Source organism: Bos indicus x Bos taurus, chromosome 2 (assembly GCF_003369695.1).
Source record: "Bos indicus x Bos taurus breed Angus x Brahman F1 hybrid chromosome 2, Bos_hybrid_MaternalHap_v2.0, whole genome shotgun sequence".
NCBI lineage: Eukaryota > Metazoa > Chordata > Mammalia > Artiodactyla > Bovidae > Bos > Bos indicus x Bos taurus.
Genome location: NC_040077.1, coordinates 64,050,363 through 64,066,069, shown reverse-complemented (window position 1 = coordinate 64,066,069; position 15,707 = coordinate 64,050,363). Strand labels below are relative to the sequence as shown.

The 15,707-nt window shown below is 37.8% G+C and overlaps 1 protein-coding gene across 5 annotated transcripts in view; it reads right to left on the bottom strand.

The window, feature by feature from the left end:
- NCKAP5 (NCK associated protein 5) overlaps positions 1–15,707 on the bottom strand; it is a 1,219,674-nt gene that overhangs the window by 748,182 nt on the left and 455,785 nt on the right. The gene's annotated exons all lie outside the window — the stretch shown is intronic.

Sequence of the window (15,707 nt, the reverse complement as noted above, 5' to 3'; positions counted from 1 at the left end):
CCATTCGTGAAGTGTCCAGATGCCTCATTTTGGATGCCATGTGAAGTTGCTAGGCTACTGGGTTTCTGAACAGAAGATGGACATTCAAGGAACCAATTTTTGACTATATATTAACCACGACAACTCCATCTAAAATATCTTGTTCCCAAACAGGAGCATAAAGGATATTTCTACATTCTGACTTTACATGAAGAATCAGGTCTTGGAAATCCCATGAGAAAGTTTTCATAAGGATTTATCCACACTTTCTTCTTTGGTTTCCTCAACTGCAAAGCAGGAAACATTCCAGACATCCTGAACCTCTGACCCTTTTGTGGTTTTTCCCATCAACATACACAAGCATCCATGCATCAATTAAAAAATCTCACCACATTATAGCATGGCCCTTGTTTTAGACCTATATCTAGAACACTACTGTTTCCAACCCACTATTGAATGAATTTACTTGCATGTTTCTTGGGAAAAAGAAGGTGTCATTGGCTCAGAAATGTCAGAAATCCATTATCACATAAACCTATCGGGTTTCCAAGATGATGTTCCCAGGCTACCCTAAGTGACTCCTTCAGAATGTGTCCTGCTATAGCATGTGAATCAGCTTTTTGCCTTTTAGCCAACCTCAGCTCATTCCTTCTCTGTGACAGTATCAGGACATCCACATCTGACAACAGTCCCAGCTAATTAATTTACTCCAATGACTAGCAGCCTTTTGACAGGAAAAATAATCTACATTGTATTTATGGCAAAATCTCTACCACTCTGACAAAGATGAATGTGAGCTTCACACAGCCATTTTTCAGCTGTTATCCAGAGCTGAAAGTGATTTTCAAATGTTGGCTTTAAAGTTAGGAGGAAGGAGATAATAGTTCTACTTTAAAATGGCCTGGAAATGGAATCTCTATAATGATAGTGTAGCATCAAGCCAGAAAAAATAAACTCTCCTGCTACAATCATAAATGGGCCAGAAATAAACCTCGGGGTGGGGTCACACACAAAGACTGGGCAGTGGAATTGGATTTCCAAAGTAAATGATCTGAAACTCACAGGATAATGTATCTTCAAAAAGTGATGTCTTTCCTTATCCCCATCCCTCTGGCCATGGGTAGTGGGGGGAGCGATATCTGCCTCTGTAAAATGCACACTGCTGTTGCTATTGGTTGGTCGCTAAGGCGTGTCTGACTCTCTTGCGACTCCATGCAATGTAGCCGGCCAGGCTCCTCTGTCCATGGTATTTCCCAGGTAAGAACACTGGAATGGGTTGCCATTTCCTTCTGCAGGGGGATCCTCCTGACCCAGGGATCGAATCTGTGTCTCCTGAATTGACAGGTGGATTCTTTACCACTGAGCTACCAGAGAAGTCCTAAAATGCACACAGCATTGTCATAATATGGCTGAAATTGGGAAAATCAAAATTTGAACCCAGACAACATCTACAATGCTCAACTTCCATCTCTGTCATAAGCAAAGTATCCAGTAGTTCCATTCACTTTGGCTATGCTCTGAAATACTTTCTCCTGAGTTTTGTTTAATCTTCCTAGCATTATCCTTCCTAATGTTCCTTAACCTTGGGATTGTAAATGTTAAATTAATAATTATTCATTTCACTGATAATCTGAACCTCATTCCCTTCTTCCCTCTGAAGACCAGAGTAATCATCCAATAAAAGTTCTACCAAGGTCAGAAATGACCTAATTTATTTGTTATTATTAATTCTTCTCTGACCCTTTAACCATAAATAAAGCCTTGGCATTGAAAAAAAAAAAAGAAGAAGAAGAAGAAGATGTGAAACAGGACAAGGCAATTTTCAAAAGTCAGGGAGTAATGGAACAGTGGAGAAAAAGAGAACGGATTTTCTAAATTTAAAACACTCCTTGTCCTTTCTTCAAATAATGATTTATATTCTTTGAGTCCACAAGAGAGTAATTGGATATGTGTGATGCAATGCTGGAATTTTAGGTATTTTGCCTAAAGGTTATTAACAATTAGTACCACTGGGGTAAAAACCATACAGTTAGAATAATAACCCTCTCTCAAAGGATGACTGAAATTGAACTTGTAATCTGTTCATAATCAAATATATTATGTTTATATTAGAGGCCCACACATTCAGAGGAATATTGACAAACTAAAATAAATCACATAGGTGGCCACGTGTAAGAGGGGTCTGAAATGTAAGTTGTATGAGGAGCAATGCAAGAACCAAATCTGCTTCCTTTGGAAAAGTGAAGACTGAGGTCAAACAGATCAAACTGTCAATATTTTAAAGGGCTGATGAGGAAATAGTCATTACAAATAGAGACGCTGATGGTGGTACTGGGGCCAGAGAGTAAAAGCTGCATGATGAGTTATCCAACACGAAAGGCACCTGACCTCTCCCCATCCACTGAAGGAGAATCCCCTGGACACGACCTCTGAAAGACGGTCACCCAGGCTCTGCCTGGACACTTGTACTGGCACACAGCTCACTATCCCAAACACCCTCCTTTGTGTTAGAGAACAGAATGTATCAGAACATTTCTTTTTAGCCCTGAGTTGCCATCCCTCAGGTTCTAACATAGGCAACTGGTTAACTAGTACCTGCCCTCCTGAATATCCTAGGATACTGCTGATCCCTTCTCCACAAGATAACTCACTGCAGTTGTTTTTTATTGAAGTATAATTGAAGTATAATATTATATGAAATACAGGTATACAATATGGTGATTCATAGTTTTTAAATATTACACTTCGTGTAGAGTTATTATAAAATATTCACTGTATTTCCTGTAGCATACAATATCCTTGTAGCTTATTTTATACATCATAGTTTATACTTCTTAATCTTCCACCCGTATCTTGCCCCTCCCCGCTTCCTCACCCCAGCTGGTAGCCACTAGTTTGTTTCCTACATCTATGAGTCTGCTTTTTTTTTTTTTGCTATATTTACTAATGTGTTATATTTTTTAGATTCCATATGTAAGTGATATCATACAGCATTTCCTTTCTCTGTCTGACTTATTTCACTTATCGTAATGCCCTCCAAAGCCATCCATGTTGCTGAAAATGGCAAGGCTGAATTCTTTCTTATGGCTTAATAGTATTCCATTGTCTATATATATATGTGTGTGTGTGTGTGTGTGTGTGTATACACACATACCATCTTCTTTACTCATTCATCTATTGATGTACAATTGGGGTGCTTCCATATCTTGACAGCCATATTCTGCCATGAATATTGGGGTGCATGTATCTTTTCAAATTAATGGTTTTGTTTTGTTTTTTGGATACATACCCAGGAGTGGAATTGTTGAGTCATACAGTAGTTCTCTTAGTTCTCTATGTATCAAGTTAAACATCTGAAATTCCTTCAGACCTTCCAGATACTCTCTGGTTTCAAATGTTCTTAACTGACATCTGAAATAAATACTCTTGATACAGTATTATCAGCCACAGTACAGAACAGAACTTTCAATTCTCCTGTCAAAGAAATATCAGTTAGTATGTGTTAGCTGAACACCTATTATATTCAACGCTATGCTTAGCCACCATTTGATATAGAAATAGAAGACCAGGTGCTGAAAATATCTATAGGATAAAAACTGAGGTATGTGGAATAATTTTGGAGTTTTTGCTAGATGTAAACAATTATGTGGACATATGTGGTATAATCTCAAATTCAGAGTGAATTAAAAAAAAAGGGGAGCCTGGGCAGACTGAGGCTGAGGAATCCAGGTGCTGAGTTGTAATAGATTAGGACCATCGCTTGCTCCTTGGAAGAAAAGCTATGAAAAATCTAGACAGCATATTAAAAAGCAGAGACATTACTTTGCCAACAAAGGTCCATATAGTAAAAGCTATGGTTTTTCTAGTAGTCACATATGGATGTGAGAGTTGGACTATAAAGAAAGCTGAGTGCCGAAGAATTGATGCTTTTGAACTGTGGTGTTGGAGAAGACTCTTGAGAGTCCCTTGGACAGATAAAACCAGTCAATCCTAAAGGAAATCAGTCCTGAATATTCACTGGAAGGACTGACACTGAAGCTGAAGCTCCGATACTTCGGCCACCTGATGCAAAGAACGTACTCATTGGAAAAGACTCTGATGCTGGGGAAGATTGAAGGCAGGAGGAGAAGGGGATGACAGAGGATGAGATGGTTGGATGGGATCACTAACTTGATGGACATGAGTTTGAGTAAACTATGGGAGTTGGTGATGGATGGGGAAGCCTGGTGCGCTACAGTCCATGGGGTCTCAAAAAGTCGGACAGGACTGAGTGACTAAACTGAACTGATCTCTGCTCTCCCTTAAAGGATGTGTGTGTCTAGAATAAGACACTTACAGTAGGGAGTGTGTGTGTAGGAATAATCAGTAATAAAGAAGGTCAGCGTTGGTAGGGACATGTATAGCTAGAAATAGAAATACTTAGATTTGTACTCTTAACATGTCTACTAGGACTTTCTTCAATTCTAAATATGCTGAGCTTAACTTTGCTAAAAAAAAAAAAAAAAAAAAAGCCAGGACTCAGATATCCACAGGTCTCTAATTGGCAAACTAATCCTTGGTGAGTACTACCAGGAGCTAAGAGAGTAAACCTAGAACTCCCCTCAGGTGGCAAGTACAGATTTCAGAGGTGATTTTTTGGACACCCAATTTCTTTTATTTCAAGCATAAGAATTCCAGGCAGTCCCGTGGGAGAGATATTTTTGGATAGATGCAACTTTTGGTACAGTTTAAATTATGTCATCTTGGTAACGAATGATTCCAAAGGCCAAAGTCCTAAATTATGAATCTGACCCAAAGAATTTCTCTTTAGAGTGGCCATCTGTAATTGACCCCACTCAGATATGTATTTCCAAAGCCAAGACACAGGAAAATCAGTTAGATAATAAAAATGAATAAATCCAGGTAAATACACATTTTGGCTTTCAATTAGCCAATGACTTTGTGAATCTCTAGGGAGCACTGAAGAGACATCATAAGACAGTGCAGTTTCCCTTAATAGGGACCATAACCTCAGAGTGGCATATTTTTTCAATATGTAATGAGCATCATTCAATATATAATGAGCAAATAACATTTTATTTTCCACCATGCTGTGCTCATAGCTTCTGTGGAAACTTAAACATTATTCAATAGAACAATTTCCTGCAAAGCCTTTTGAAAGTGGTCACAGACTCTGACTCTATTCTGGTGCCCTGGGTCTGCCAGCATGCTGTTTTACTACCTTTGGAAGATTCAGTGCCAAGACACAGTCCAAGAGTTAGAGCTGAAAGAAGACCAGGTATATAAAAATACTTTGCTGCCTTCTTTCAAGAAGGAAAACTGTCACTTTCTATCACTTTCAACTTTTAGTAATTCTATGGATCTATCATTTCTCTTCTGTCTTCATCACTCAACCCTTCAGCTGGCCTACAAGGTAATTGGTAATAATTACAGACTGTTAACCTTAAAGAAAAGACTGCTGAAATCACTGATTAACCCTGTCTTGTTATCAGTGGGAAACCAAGGCCCTGGATGTCTAAAGGGCTTTTCCAGAAACCACACTGTAAGTGTCAGAATCAGGACATGAACTTCACATTGTAGAGAAGGAACCAGAGAGTATTTGAAAAAGTTCTCAACAGGACAGCACATTCCCCAAGCAGTCAGAACAGAGACCCTGATTGCAGCAGTGTGCCACCAAATACCACCCCAGGTGGACTAGATTGGAGGTAACATTTTAGGAGATAAAAAGTGCCCCTTATTTGTTATCTAAAGCACTTAACGAATAAAAACGAAATTTACTTTTGGCTGTTAGTTGCTCTCTTTTTTCATCTGTTTATTTTCTACTAATGCCACTAATTCTTTGAAAACGTGCCCTCTGTTTGGCAGCCCATGTCATTGTTATCTATGCTGAATGACCTTGACTTCAAGTGTGTGTCCATCTTAACAAAATTCTAAGGTCTTCTCTGCCAGTACCACTTTATAGACATTCAGGCCAAGCCCCAATTCTATTTTTTTTTTTTTTAATTGAAGTATTAGTTGGTTTATGATGTGGTATTAGTTTCTGGTGTACAATAAAGTGATTCAGTTTTTTAATATATATATGTACATATCTATTATATATATATACTTTTAATATATGTATTATATATATTATACAGTTATATATATATATGAATGTGTGCTTTTATATATATATAAAAGTTATATATGTGTATATATATATATATATGTTTGTATGTGTGTGTGCGTGTGCGCTAAGTTGCTTCAGTCATGTCCGACTCTTTGCAACCCTATGGACTGTAGCCTGCCAGGCTCCTCTATCCATGAGATTTCCCTGGAAAGAATACTGGAATGGGTTACCTCCTCCAGGGGATCTTCCCGACCCAGTGATAGAACCCATGTTTCTTATGGATCCTGCATTGGCAGGTGGGTTCTTTACCACTAGTGCCACCTGGGAAACCTATATATATATACGCTGCTGCTGCTGCTGCTGCTGCTGCTTCTGCTAAGGCGCTTCAGTCGTGTCTGACTCTGTGCGACCCCAGAGACGGCAGCCCGCTAGGCCCCACCGTCCCTGGGATTCTCCAGGCAAGAACACTAGAGTGGGTTGCCATTTCCTTCTCCAATGCATGAAAGTGAAAGTGAAAGTGAAGTCGCTCAGTCATGTCCGACTCTTTGCGACCCCATGGACTGCAGCCTACCAGGCTCCTCCGTCCATGGGATTTTCCAGGCATACACACACACACACACACTTTTACAGATTCTTTTCCATTATAGGATATTACAAGATATTGAATATAGTTCCCTGTGCTATACATAAGGTCATTATTGTTTATATATTTTATGTACAGCAGTGTGTATCTTATCAATTCTATCTTTAAAAGTAACTTAATCTATTGTCTACAATTTTTCTACAATTTTTTTTTCATTTTATTCAAGGTGATAAATTATCAAAGCTAGATTTTTACCATGGAATTTTTTTTTAACCTCTCATAGTCTCTTAGTCCTTTTCTTTTTTTTTTTTTTTTAAATTTAATTTTATTTTTAAACTTTACATAATTGTATTAGTTGTCCTTTTCTTTAAAAATTATGAGAAATTCTTTCATTGTGTCTATTGAAAATGTTGTTTGTAGCCCAAGATACAATTGGTAGATAATGGGAATAAAATTATGGACAGAAATACACACTTGATTACTGTTACTGGTTGGAACCTTTCCTATAATGCCCAGTGACACAACAGGCAGACAGGACATGTCTCCAAATTTATTTTATGATTGAATTTTTTAAAAGCATAAAATAAAAGTCTAGTGAAGCAAGCATTCTTCCTAGCTTTATATATCAAAAGCAATATGTTCACATCTTCATGAAGTATCCCATCTTTATCTTGCTAAGAGGAACTATCTTGAAACTACAGGTCACTTTTAGCACTGGTACAGCACTGAAACAAAGGACTTTTTGCTATGCTTGCCTGATCTTTTCCTTGCAATGGACTCACCAATAAAGGCAGACTCATCCCTAATAAACACATGAACCATTAATAATTTCTCTTCTTGAATCAACATCAATTCTTTCAATGGCTTAAGAAAAGTGTTTTGAGGACCTATCACATGCTAAGTCTCTTAGGTACAAAGATGATTAGAACATACAACCAATTGTCTCTCTGCTTTCAGGGTAAGTGAAGTGTTAGGTTTGAAGTTGGATGTCTTATGATAAGCGCTATGAGAGAGATGAGATACCTGAAGATTTGGTTCTACAAGCCAAAGACCTTAGGGGAATAAGGTGGCTCAGTGGTAAAGAATCTGCCTGCCAATGCAGGAGATACAGGAGACGCAGGTTTGATCCCTGGGTTGGAAAGATCCCTGGAGTAGGAAATGGCAACCTGCTCCAGTATTCCTGCTTGGAAAATTCCATGGACAGAGGAGCCTGGTAGGCTACAGTCCATGGAGTCGCAGTCAGACATGATTGAGCTACTGAGCATGAGCATGCATGAAAAAATAAGACAGTGTGTGACTAAGAGCTTCATGCTTGGAACTGGTATAGAAGTCATTTAAGGTGTGGATAGAGCCAATGTTACATTTTGGATTATTTTGTTGAAGTGTCTTTCTCATTAACTGGGGGGAGGAGTAAAGGGATGGAGCAAGAACCAGTGCCTCCCTTGGGTCTACGTGAGTGATGTCCTCTACTAGTAAAATCTGGCTAATGGAGCAGCGTAGAATTGAGATGTGCAGTTTGTATTTTCTCTTCTCATAGAAGCTCTAACATCTCTCCCTAGAACTGAAGGATGGAGATGGGTTCTAGAACTCCCTTCCAGGCCTCTGAATACAGAAGGCACTAAAAGAATCGAGAGTAAGCAAAAACAAATAAATTTACTCTTTAAACTCCAGAGTTACACATGTAGAGAGATATGTAGAGTTATAGCCTAACAATCAATCTCTTTGGGGGTGGGGGAAGTCACAAGTATGCTCATACACTAACAAGTTGGTGATTCTTTTTCCATTAAAATTAAAATTAAATAGGAGGCCATGGTAAATTACCCATTTTATTCCTCCTTCCAGAAAAAAAAAAAAAAAAGGACTTTGTCATTCTTTACTGTGGGTGCATGTCGGCTTCAACACATGCATTTATGTCGAGTAGGTCATTTATGTCCTTGCCTGCTGGAGTTTTTCTTCTTTCAACTTAGTAGGGAATATTTGTGATCTTTATTACCCCCAATAAATCTACAAAATGCCTTTTGCTTGAGGCTTTTTGTTTTAATTTCACATAAATAAATCACATTAGGTTCCTGGCTGTCATATTAAGATAAGCATGGATCTAAAAATAACAAATGTGTTTTTAAGTCAAATGTTTTCAGATTACATAGTAGTAAATTTCTCTGGGTCACCCCTGAATCTTATTGATGTTGAAATATTCTTTGGCACTTTAAGAGTGTTTCTTGAAGAGCACAAACCTATTTAAACTAGAAGTAGAATAATTTTCAGATCCTCTACAGACCTGCTTGTACAATATTATTCAACTCAAGCTTCCCATGGCCACAATAAATCCATCTTTAAGGTGGGGATGTGTCCCAGTTACAGCAGAGGGCAGTTTTATGTCTTTGTAGGTTAATCAAATGCCTCTATCTATATTGTGTTTTACGTATTAACTATAAAGAGCTCTAGACCTGAATCCCTCATCAAAGATCTTACATATAGTTATACTCAAAGGTCTTAAAGGCAGCCCAAATTCAATCTATTCAATAACTAATTTTTCATCTGTCTTCATGCTACCAGACCTGCTCCTACTCAGGACTCAGATCAAGCCATCAGCTCCTTGGGGAAACCTTTGGTCTTTTGAAGGACAGTTTCATAAAATGTGTTTTACAGAGTCCTCCACTTAGCCTGAGGTGGAACAGTCTTGATAAATGGATGTGAATTTTTCTCTCAAACAAGATTTGTAGTGAATAGGCAAAGATAAAACCCATATGGTTTTAAATAGTTTATATTTTATAAATTTATTCAATTGAGACCTAAATATATTCTCTGATGGATTAGCACAGCCCTTTTAAGGGTGGACAAGTTTAATAAGTAAATCATGTATATATAAAGTTAATATAGAGTTTCACTCTGGCATTTTTGGTAATTTCTGCCTTGGATAACTTGAATTCAAATACTAGGCAACTCTTACGGTAGACAAACAGGCAGACCATACACCGGCCACCTAAATCAACAATAATGTTGATCAATCAAATATGAACCTGGGTGGGATTCCTTGGGGACTTATGGGGTAAAGAATCAGGCCTGCAATGCAGGAGACCCAGGCTCAATCCCTAGATTGGGAAGATGCCTTGGAGAAGGGAATGGCTACCCACTTCAGTATTCTTGCCTTGAGAATCCCATGAACAGAGGAGCCTGGTTGGCTGCAATCCATGGGGTTGCAAAGAGACAGACACAACTGAGCAGCAAAGCATGAAGCATGATGAACCTGGGCGATCTTCCAATCAATCGGATACCTTTCTGGATTTAGTTCTATTAGCCCCTTCTGTTACTGAACAAAAGTCACCTTAAAGATAAAGCTGTTAGTTCAGCCAGAGTCTCAAAGCTCTGAGAAGAAGCCTACATGCTCCCTTGTTTACCTAAAGCAGCACCATCAGTCTATAATAAGAGTCCTTGGGGATACGTCTTAGCCCACAGCCTTCCCCACCACCGTCCAGGGATGACATAACCACTGAAGCATGTGACAATACCCAATTTCCTGATTTATTCTCCCTTGTGCTGGGCAGAGGGCATGACTTAAAGGCAAGACTCTTATCTTGGCAGGGGTCTGAGACTGTCTGCATCTCTGGAACAACCCCTGGTGGGTAATTGAGAAGTGACATTGATGGGTTCCCAGGGTGGCCTGATGCTTGCACTTGCCCCGAGGATGCAGATATATGCTAGAAATCCAGCCCAAGGGCAGAGAGGAGGGGAAGAAACTGTAAAGCTTGCTAGTCCTGGTCTCCTTTGACCTCAGCAGAGAGAAAGATGCAGAGCTGGGAAAGCATACACTATTATTCTGTGGGCTTAGCATGAGCTTTTGCTTTTATTGCTAGCAGAGAGCGCTGAGTTCTTTGTTTGCTACACAGTCTATTCCCCAGAGGTAGCCTCCTTTTCTCTTGAAGGGATTTTAAAAAACAAATCACAGTTCTTATTTTATTTGGTGTCCACCATTAAGAATTCATGCAGAGCAATTTTACTTGTTGCCAATTAAGCTCTCCCAGTGGAAGTCTATGATTATACCAAAGGCAACCTGTGTAATACTTGGAATTACTTTGGTCTACATAAATTAACCCCTTGAGGATAGAGACGTGCTAATTCTTAAGATGCCTGGATAATTCGATTCTAAGAACCAAAATACACAGAAGGCAAATCTCCAAGAAGTTCTGAGCTTGACTTTTCTCAGGCTGTGTGTGCCTTTGCTTCTTAACTCTATTTTACAGCTACAAGACAATTTCTGTATAACATGTTAGCAAAGGATGATCTTTTCCTAGAGACAGAATGATAGCATGTAGCCTCTCAGTAAGCAACTTTAATGTCACTTACATTTTACAGAAACAGGGATTACTGCTAAAGGAAATTTTAGGCACTGGGGCCAATTACCTTCACCCCAAAATGTATAAATATGTCAAAATTATGGAGAACCTGAAGACTATTTGGGATGTGCATCATTTCATGGCAGTCTTCACTCTGCTTAGGTAGGCAGCATGTTGAATCATGGTGGGAATGAAAACAAAGCTCTTCCCCAATATTTTTTTCTATCTCTTCCCTTATATTAAGAATCACAAATAAGGCAGAATGCAAAAGTCTACTTTAAAGGATTTTGGATACACTGAAACTATCATTTTATTGCTGGAAGGATGGATCTTAGGGACTCTTATTGCACCCAGAGATCTCTACATGCTTTTCAGTGAAGTGTTTTCTTCCTTTTGGTGGTGTAGGCAACCAACATTTATTCCTCCGGGGAAGCACAAGTTCTGTGCTTTACCAGGGCAAACACTGCTTGTGATCAATGGTTCTTCAGGTTCTTGGAATCTGGTAGTATTGATACTTTGACTGCCCCTCAGAACTTGGGGTTGACTTTCCTCTTTTATCAACAGCCCAGACTCTTCACACTATTTGCTTCTTTTTACAAACTACCATTCACAGGTACCCATCCTGTACCTGTGAAGTAAGGGGAGAAAGATGAAGAAAGAGGTACAACTATGTTTTTGTATATTTGGCTACCAACCTAGATAAGTCACCATTTCACAAAATATATTCCTTAGACCTTTAGTCAGAGTAGATGCTCCAAGAAAAAGAGGATTTGGGAATATTTTTTAAGAAGTCAAAATTATATTTTATAGTCTATACTTGATATGCATAACACATTAGCAATAAAATGGCTCTGAGTAGTTCTACAATTAAAATCTTTTCTTTGTTTCTATTTTTTGTCTACACCATGCAGCATGACAGATCTTAGGTCCCTGACCAGGGATTGAGCCTGTGCCCCCTGTAGTGGAGTGCCTTGTCCACAAATGTCAAGAATGCCTTAATTGAGAAACTCTAGCCTAAATATAGCTTGTTCAAATGAGACTTCGATTTGGCATCTGTCGGTTGGAAATTGGCACTGTGCATTCACCAGATCTTGTCATTTAATTTTGGCCTTGAAACCTACTTATTCTTCACTTACTTACAGGCTATTGATAACTCTAACTCAAACTCTGAAAATCTGAAATGAATGCTTTGACATTATCTGGTTCCGTCACTGGCAAGCTGTTGTTGCTTAGTCACTAAGTCGTGTCTGACTTTTTTGCAACCCATGAACTATAGCCCACCAGGCTCCTCTGTCCATGGATTTCCCAGGCAAGAATACTGGAGTGGGTTGCCATTTCCTTCTCTGGGGATCTTCTGGACCTGGGATCAAACCCACATCTCCTGCATTGCAGGTGGATTCTTTACCACTGAGCCACCTGGGAAGCCCCACAAGCCATTAGGGATCTATTAGGCATTTCTACACAGATTCTTTGAAGCCTTTTATGACATGTATTAAATTCTACATGATCCAGCTGTATAAGTATTAGAGAAAAAAGATTATACATATCAGTGCATGTTATATATCGGTAATGCTATTTTAGATATTATATGCTTCATACAATCTCAGTGCTCAGTTATCTTAAATACTAGCTATATTGATACGTTCTTTTTATACCTAAGGAAACTCTGTCTCAGAGATGTTATCCAATAATCACTTTGGACAGACCAGGACCAGAGTCTATGTCTCTAAAACCTCCAATCCAGTCTTATTTCCATTTCTAGAGTGTTATGCTGCCTCTATTTGTCATACATAATTTCACATATGTGACATGAAAGAGTAATTAACACCATAAATATTCATGAATCCCATTTGTATTTTCCAACTGTTTGTGTTTGTTCTAAACTCTTAATCTAAGGCTGCAAATGGATAAAGATTTCTGTCAAATATCAGGAGAAAGTCTCAGCAGTTGTTTTCTCACACTCCTTCTTGTCAGTCACAGATATATTTAGTCAAATCAGAAATAGTAACAGATGATATAAAAATCATTAAGTACAAAAGAGCCTTTTTCTCCTAATCTTAACTTTCCTCATTAAAACAAATAAACGTACAAAAATATATGATCACATTTCAATATCAACTTATAAATAAGCTGTTGCTGGGTATGTTTATTTTTTCTTATCAGGCAGGGAGAGGCAGAGCAATTGAAATGCACCCAGATTTGTACTCAAGTCTTAGACTAGGTTCTAGATCCCAAATCCACCCTCTTCTTCAGATACATTCACAGAAGTTTTCTTCTGCTGGTATCAAAACATTAATTAAGCTAAGTGCTCTTTGCCAGACAGCTATATTTGCACTCCACAAATTCCTTAACAATTTGAAAACCTAGAGTATATTATAGGTCTGTTTCAGCACAGTACTAAACAGGACCCCAAAATAACCAGTTATCTTGAGAGTATGATTACAACAATATATTTGTGTCACAGCACATGGTTATGCTATAAAAAATGACTAAAGCCTGTTAAAGACTATGAGATTCCTTCACAAAAATAAGACTTTTCATTCTTATATCCAATCTTCTACCATTTGTCCAATTCTTTTATCATTAAGCAACAGGCAATAACAGTATGACATATATCTTCTCTGCTTTTGATCAGTCCTCAAAGACTATGGCCATAAATTAATGCTGACCACTATTATTGTTGGAAGATCAAAATATTCAAAGTTGGTACTTCCCTGGTGGTCCAGTGGTTAAGACATCCCCTTCCAATGTAGGGTGTGTGGGTTTGATCCCTAGTCAGGGAGCTAAAATCTCACATGCAATGTAGCCAAAAAACCAAAACATTTTTTTTTTAAAGCAACATTGTAACTAATTCAATAAAGACTTTAAAAATGGTTCACATCAAAATAATCTTTTAAAAATATTCAGAATTTTTAAGTTATAGGTTAAGTATAAATGGAAGACCATTAGTTAATATCAACATCAATGAAAGTTGTAACAGCTACATGAAAGTTGTAACAGCTACAAATCAAATGCACAATAAAAATCAGAAAACATATATACTGAATTATGGGAATGTTTGTTTGACTCAGACACTTTAGCTGTGCTTGTGTTTGTGTATATGGTCCTTGGCATATCATAGAGTCTACCTTAACTCAAGAAAGCATTTTAATTATTCAATCATAAACAGAAAAAAAAGTCCCCCACTGCTCACTGTCACTCATAAATCGTTCACCATAAACTATTTGGCTGTAGTTGAATTTGTGATATTGTAATAAGCATCAGAAAGCCTATCACTATAAGTCAGTCAGGATCTGTTTGCAAAATATAATCAAGTATAATTTCATGATTCAATAAATAGTAAATCTACTATTATTGGTTTTCATTTTCATTTCAATACTACCATTTCCATTTCCTCACTGTTATTCTGACTATTCAAATATCATTATTGCCCTTTATTATTATTTAAATAAAGCTTTTCTATTAGATCTTGTGATGCTATAGGTAAGCCTTTGCTTCTTTACTAGCAATAATTCTATTTCTGAAGGAAAATGGATGGAATTGCCCACAAAAATCTGAGGTCTTACTTTAAGTTAGGTGATGTCTGTGCCTGAAATGAGATTTTAATTTAATCATATCATAGAAAACCAAAGGTTTTTATTAACTTCCTTAAGAAAGCAGGAAAATATCCTTTTCCAAGCAGGTTTTTTTGATTCAAAAATGTGTGAAACTATTATTCCTCTTCAAAAATGTATATAAAACACACTGATCAAATTATTAATAAAGTATAATTTATTCATCAGATGGTATTCATCATTCATATATTTTTCTTTGGAAAGATGGGGGAAGTTATTTTATACAAATAGTTTAAAGAAAATGTTACAACTCAGTTAAATATACTTTGCAGTACATCTATGGAAAATATAATTTAAAAGGCATATAGCCATAAATACATTGCTATTGGTACACACTGGTTCTCAAAAGAAAACTGTATCAGCAAGTTATAGATCTCAAAATCAAATCTAACAAATATTGCATCAAGTTATATAAAGTTAACTGATGTGTCTTTTAGTGACAAGTGGACTTAAAAATTGTACATTTTTGTTGTATCCTATTAGCAATTTTTTTCTAGGTAGAAAAATAGAATACTGTCTATTACTATAACCACAGATATGTTTTCTAGTTTCACAATGAGTCGGACATGACTTAGAGACTGAACAACATGTTTCCTAGTAGGAAAACTAACAGCAGAGCAGAACAAATGAGTAAAATGGATTTGGATGAGGTTGGGCAAGAAAGCCACAGGGTTAGGTCTTTGTGTACAGAGGGAGGCTTCCCTGGTAGCTCAGCGGGTAAAGTGTCTGCCTGCAATGCGGGAGACCTGGGTTCAATCCCTGGGTCGGGAAGATCCCCTGGAGAAGGAAATGGCAACCCACTCCAGTACACTTGCTTGGAAAATTCCATGGACAGAGGAGCCTTGTAAGCTACAGTCCATAGAGTCACAAAGAGTCAGACACGACTGAGCGACTTCACTTCACTTCTTCACAGAGGGGGAACTGGCCTCCGTGCCATGAGGAGATAAGACATAAAGGACTTTAGGGGCTTACTGACACCTTAGAGAAGAAGCTAATTATAGTCAATAATTCTGATGCAGTGTAAGGTATCATGTAACTGAGCACTAGCATATTTATTCCAGATAACAAGAACTACAGGAATTTATTAA